The following is a 5,917-nucleotide window of genomic DNA, read 5'->3' as shown; positions in this document are numbered from 1 at the left end:
CTGCCACTTGCCTACTCACCTCCCATGGGCCGCACAGTGAGCCCACCCGGGCCGCGTGTTGTGCAGGCCTGATGTAAGCGAAAGAGCAAAGCTGGCCATCCGGGGAGCTGCTGCAGTCCTGTAACCACAGCTGGACGGGAGAAGAGGAAAAACTCCCTAAAGTGCTGGGAGCAGCCCCGAGAAAAGGAAATTTGTCAGGGAGATCAGTAGCTATAAATGTGAAGTGAAGGAGTGCTTTCTCCTCTGTGCCGACAGGTTTGAATTGTGTTACTGTACTATGAGATAAAGCTTTACAATATCCTGCTCTAATTTCAGGAGGGGTCTGTAACCATAATCAGTCTCTGTGGGAAGTGGGATATTCAAAATTCCCAAGGAATTTAAAGGGTGGGATTCACAGTTGGTCACCTGAGGGCTGTGCAGTTCAAACCGCTGACCAGAAAGGAGAGAGCAGGGATTGTGGGACACTTACCCGAGGCAAGCTGCAGCGCTGTAATCGAGCAGGGTGTCTACACTGGTACCGCGGCGCTGTAGCCCCGGCGCAGAAGCTGTACGCCTCTTGTCAGGGTGGATTTTTACAGCGCTGCAACTGTGCAGTTTCTGTGCACTAAGTGGCTTGGCAGTGTGCACACCTCAGGAGTTACACCGCAGAAATCTGTTTTACTGTACAGAAACCTGCCAGTGTAGACAAGGCCGTAGATGGCTTAACTAAGAACCTAAGACTGGTCATACTGGGTCAGACCAATGGTCCATCTAGCCCAGTGTGCTGCCTGAGAGTGACCAGTGCCAGATGCGTCAGAGGGAATGAACAGAACAGGCTTGTTGACCTGCAAGATGAGGGTTTTTCACCATTGCCTTTAACTTCATTGTTGTTGATTCCTACTTATCCTATCTCACCACATCTCCCCCAAGGTCTCTGGGCAAATCAGGTGTGAACCACTCCTGTGATACAGACATGTCCCAATCCAGCTGAATTGAGGCAGACTTTGGGCCAATGTCCGTTTGGAAAAGGCCCACTTAGGCCAGCAGGTTTCTCAAAGTATCTGTTGCTGTGAACAGCATGTAGTGTGGATGTGTGAACCCTAACATATTAAACATGAAAGAAACACAAGGCCAGCACTGAGGAGGTTTCCAGAGCCAGGCCTGAGGGTGAAACAGTTGTGCTCAAAAGGAAAAGCGGCCTCACCACCTATAAAAATAACTGGTTGCAAAAACAAAACAAAAATTAATTAATTAAATAAATAAAAATGAAAAATAAAAAAAAACAACCCAGAAAAGCTCCTATCACACACCCATCACCACTTTAGATTTTGACATCTCCTGCCTGATGTGACATCTTTGCTTTGCAAACAAGAGACCTGGGAAACTCTGTGGCTGTTACCCTCTAACTGGGTAAAGGTTACATGTCTTGTCTCAAGTAATTTTTCTCCTAACAGAAGATTTATTTTAAAATTTATCAAAATAAATTCCATTTGAAATACTAATAATACAATTGTTACCGTCTATCCAGGGTCTCTAGTCCCATAAATGCTATTGCTCTCACCTATTCCCCCACTCTAGTTCCTTAGCAAAACTAAGACACCAAATCACAGCCTCGGGACTCCGCATTCATGTATCCTGCAGTCTGAACTTGGAATCTGATACATTCCCCCATTGGCTACCATCATTTGCCCAGCAGGGAAGTGCTCCTTGTCCAACAAGGCAGCCAGATTGGGACCCATAGGCATGGAATGGCTCTGAAGGAATCAGCTGTTTCTCTCTGTGCTTCATCTAACTTTGGAGCCAAATGGTAAAAGACGGTTGTTCCCAATTTAATAATGGCATCCTTTATGAGTGTGCCAGTTAATTAGGGAGCAGCGTTCTAAAAATAGTTTACCTGGGCCACAGATTACCATAGCTTCCATCTCTGGGGTGAAAATCAACCACTAGTACCTGCAATTCCTACCCGAGTTCTTGTCAAATCTTTGACCTTACGTGGGGTAATTTGACACTTCTCTGGCGTAGAATTCTTCACCAACCGCACAACAGATCAATAGAGACAGTGAGGTACAACTCTCCCAACTATGCCCTTTTATTTCTTTAATCTGGAGGCACAGATTTAAATTAGGGACTAAATTCAGGTGCAGCTTAGAATCCCTGTAAGACAGCAAATGTCAGGTCTCTATTAAAAGTAGGTATCTTTCTGCAGCTATATCACATTCAACACGGATTTCATTTTCTACACATTTGCAGCACCTTCCAGGGGTGAGCTGAACAGAAATGTCATTTCCATTTTTCCATCCCTACCTCAATAGGGATTGTATTTCCCAAATAATAGGCAACATGCAGCTGATTACGAAGGAGAGATCTTCAGGAGTGACCTCCTGCAGGGCCTGGGCCACAACTGCTTTGGTCGTGAAATACATAGGTATTTTGCTTAGTTCCAAATTATTTACCGTATTGTCCCGAGTATAGGCCGCACTTTTTCCCCCTAATGTGTCTTTAAAATAGGGGTGCAGCCTACAATCAGGACAATACTGTAGGTCCCCCGCCGTCCGTGTCCCCCGCCGCCCGGCTCCGGCCCCGGCTCTGCGTACCCGCCTCCACCAGCCGCGTCCCCGCCTCCCCCGCCGCCCGGCTCCGGCCGCGTCCCCGCCTCCCCCGCCGCCCGACTCCGGCCGCGTCCCCACCTCCCCCGCCGCCCGACTCCGGCCCCGTGTACCCGCCTCCGCCGGCCCTGGCCTCGCCTCCCCCGCCGCCCGGCTCCAGCCCCGGCCCCGCCTCCCCCGCCGCCCGACCTCGCCTCCCCCGCCACCCGGCCCCGCGTACCCGCCTCCGCCGGCCCTGGCCTCGCCTCCCCCACCGCCCGGCTCCAGCCCCGGCTGCATCCCCGCCTCCGCCGGCCCAGGCCTCGCCTCCCCCGCTGTCCGGCTCCGGCTCCGGCCTCGTCCCCGCCTCCTGGCTCCGGCCCCGCGTACCTGCCTCCACCGGCCCTGGCCTTACCTCCCCCACCGCCCGGCTCCGGCCCCGGCCCCGCCGCCCGGCTCCGCCTCCCGGCTCCGGCCCTGTCCCCGGCCCCGCGTACCTGCCTCCGCCAGCCCTGGCCTCGCGTCCCCCGCATCGCCCGGCCCCGGCCCCCGTGTCCCCCGCTGCCCGGCTCCGGCCCTGCATCCCTTCCTGGCCGCTCTACTCTGGCCGGCCAGCTACCTGGCTCTGGCCGTCTGGCTCCCGCCACATCCTCCAGATCCGGGCTCTGGCCACGTGACTCCTGCCCCGGCCCAGCATCCCGGGGCTCCTGGCTCCAGCTGCGGCCGGACTGTAGTGCCGCCAGCCACATCCAGGCAGCGCAGTAAGGGGGCAGGGAGGGGGTGTTGGAGAGAGGGCAGGGGAGTTTGGGGTGGGGGGTGGATAGGGGTTGGGGGGGTCAGAGGGCAGGGAACAGGGGGATTGAATAGGGGCAAGGGTCCTGGTGGGGCAGTTAGAAAGGATCAGGGGTTGGATGGGGCGGTGGGAGGCAGTCAGGGGCAAGGGTTCCAGGGGCTGTCAGGGGACAGAGAGAAGGGGTGGTTGGATGGGGCAGGGGTCCCTGGGGTGGGGAGAGGTGTCAAGGAACGCGGGGCGTTGGATGGGGCAGGAGTCCGGGGGGGGCCATGATCCCTAACCCTAACCACATTTGCTAATGTTGTTGATTGTTGTGCAGGGGAGAGGGTGAGAACTGTTCCCATCAGTCTCCTTGTTGTCCATTCCTTTTCCCTTCTTTATTTACAGTATACCTACAAAATAGTTTTCAATATTTCTGAGTATATAACATATGCCGTCAAAAGCAGGACTACCAAAAGTGTTAAAAAATACTGGTTTATGTCTTCCTATTCATTAAATAAAATACTGTTTTACTGTTCTACTAATGTGTATATTTTCTTTAAGTTAAAAAAAAGTTAATTTTTTTAAAATAGCACCAAACTTTAAGGGTGCGGCTTATAATCAGGAGCGGCCTATACTCGGAACAATACGGTACTAGGGAATCCTCTTCCCAGCCCTTTAGAAAAAATACTGACCTAACCAACTGCACAACAGGGGGATTGGGATGGTGATGGGGAATAAGGGAATCCCTCTGATTTACCCCATCTTCTTCTGTTGTTCCAGAGGGTGAAATGACATTTTCCCCTATCCCTGCCCTGTTCCTGCTCTTTCTTATAGTTCAATATATTTGAAGTGAGGAAAATAGTAGCAAAAATATCTGCTCCGCAGCACAACCTGAAGCAACATCAGAGCAACTGGGAATGAAACAATTGGTTTCCGAAGGGAGAACTTGATGACTAACAATTGCTGTGAAATGGGGGGGAACAGTATGACCATGATGCTCAGGGTTTGTTTAGACTAGGGAAAGTGATGGAGTTTAGGTCAGGTCAAGGGGGAAGCTAATGCCAACCACTGCACCTGGGCTGCATCTGCACAACAACTCTAATTGTCTTTTTACATCAAGATCATTAACTTGAGCAGCCGACGCCACGTACAGCCCTAGTGGATGGAAGGCACAGATACTTTTTGCCTCAGTGTACCTTGTTGGGATCAAACCTCCAGGAGCTGATGAACATTCCTGGCTCAAAAGGAAAGGAGTTGATAGAAAAGATCACAGGACAGACCCCAAAGAAGGGTGAGCTGCAAGAGGCAGAAGCAGGTAACTCATCTGGGGGAGCTGAGACACCACGGTGAAGATGGTGCAAAAATCACAATGTGGGAATTAGGAAATGTGATTTTTTTTTTATTTTGCCCAGCCCAAGTCAAGGGATTTATTACAGTTCTCTCTTATGTGGATTTTCTGATGTCTAATACAGTCTGAGCTGTAACTGAAGCTTTTCCCGCACTCAGAGCATGTGTAGGGCGTCTCTCCTGTGTGGATTCTCTGATGTGTAATAAGGTTTGAGCGCCGACTGAAGCTTTTCCCGCACTCAGCGCATGTGTGGGGCGTCTCCCCTGTGTGGATTCTCTGATGTCTGATAAGGTCCGAGTTCTGACTGAAGCTTTTCCTGCACTCAGAGCACGTGTAAGGCCTCTCTCCTGTGTGGATTCTCTGATGTAAGATGAGGGCTGAATGACAAATGAAGCATTTCCCACACTCAGAACATTCATAAGCTTTCTTACCCATGTGGATTTTCCTATGTGTGATAAGGGCAGAGCTCTGATTGAAGCTTTTCCCGCACTCATGGCACATGTAGCGTGTCTCTTCCAAGTTGATTCTGTCGCTTGTTATAAGGTTTGAGTGGCTACTAAAGTTTTCCTCTGGCCTCTGCTGAGTCTCACAGGCTTTTGGTTTTTCTGGGAGTGCATAACTCCTGGAAACATTCCCTTTGGGTCTTCCTGATAAAGTTCCATGTGGTTCTCTTTGCTCAGCATCTTCCTGATGGGGTTTCTCCTCCTCATTCTGACTCACCATCCCATCGCCTGATGGGAGACACAGAGAATCCAGGCATAGATCACTACCTGCACCGGAAAGAAAGAAAATTTCAGAGAGAGGAATGGAAAAAGGGATGAACAATCCAAAATATGTGTGGGAGAGATCATAAGAACATAAGAAAGGCCGTACCGGGTCAGACCAAAGGTCCATCTAGCCCAGTATCTGTCTACCAACAGTGGCCAATGCCAGGTGCCCCAGAGGGAGTGAACCTAACAGGCAATGATCAAGTGATCTCTCTCCTGCCATCCATCTCCATCCTCTGACGAGCAGAGGCTAGGGACACCATTCTTACCCATCCTGGCTAATAGCCATTTATGGACTTAGCCACCATGAATTTATCCAGTCCCCTTTTAGCCTTCACAACCTATCAGGAGCTGATTTTCCCCAAAGCCTTCCCCAGAGGAGAGAGGAAGGGATCAGTTTTGGTCTGCATCTCATGAGAACACTCAGGGGAAAGACAGATCGGGGAGCGACCTGCTGCCAGTT

The 5,917-nt window shown here is 51.2% G+C and overlaps 1 pseudogene; it reads right to left on the bottom strand.

Moving 5' to 3' along the window:
* Positions 1–5,188, bottom strand: part of LOC123352278 — an 83,119-nt pseudogene extending 77,931 nt beyond the window's left edge.
* Between the last annotated feature and the right edge of the window lie 729 nt (positions 5,189–5,917).

The sequence above is a fragment of the Mauremys mutica genome, chromosome 18 (genome assembly GCF_020497125.1).
Source record: "Mauremys mutica isolate MM-2020 ecotype Southern chromosome 18, ASM2049712v1, whole genome shotgun sequence".
Lineage (NCBI taxonomy): Eukaryota > Metazoa > Chordata > Testudines > Geoemydidae > Mauremys > Mauremys mutica.
The sequence above is the reverse complement of the archived record's forward strand: the minus strand, read 5'-3'. Positions and strand labels throughout refer to the sequence as shown.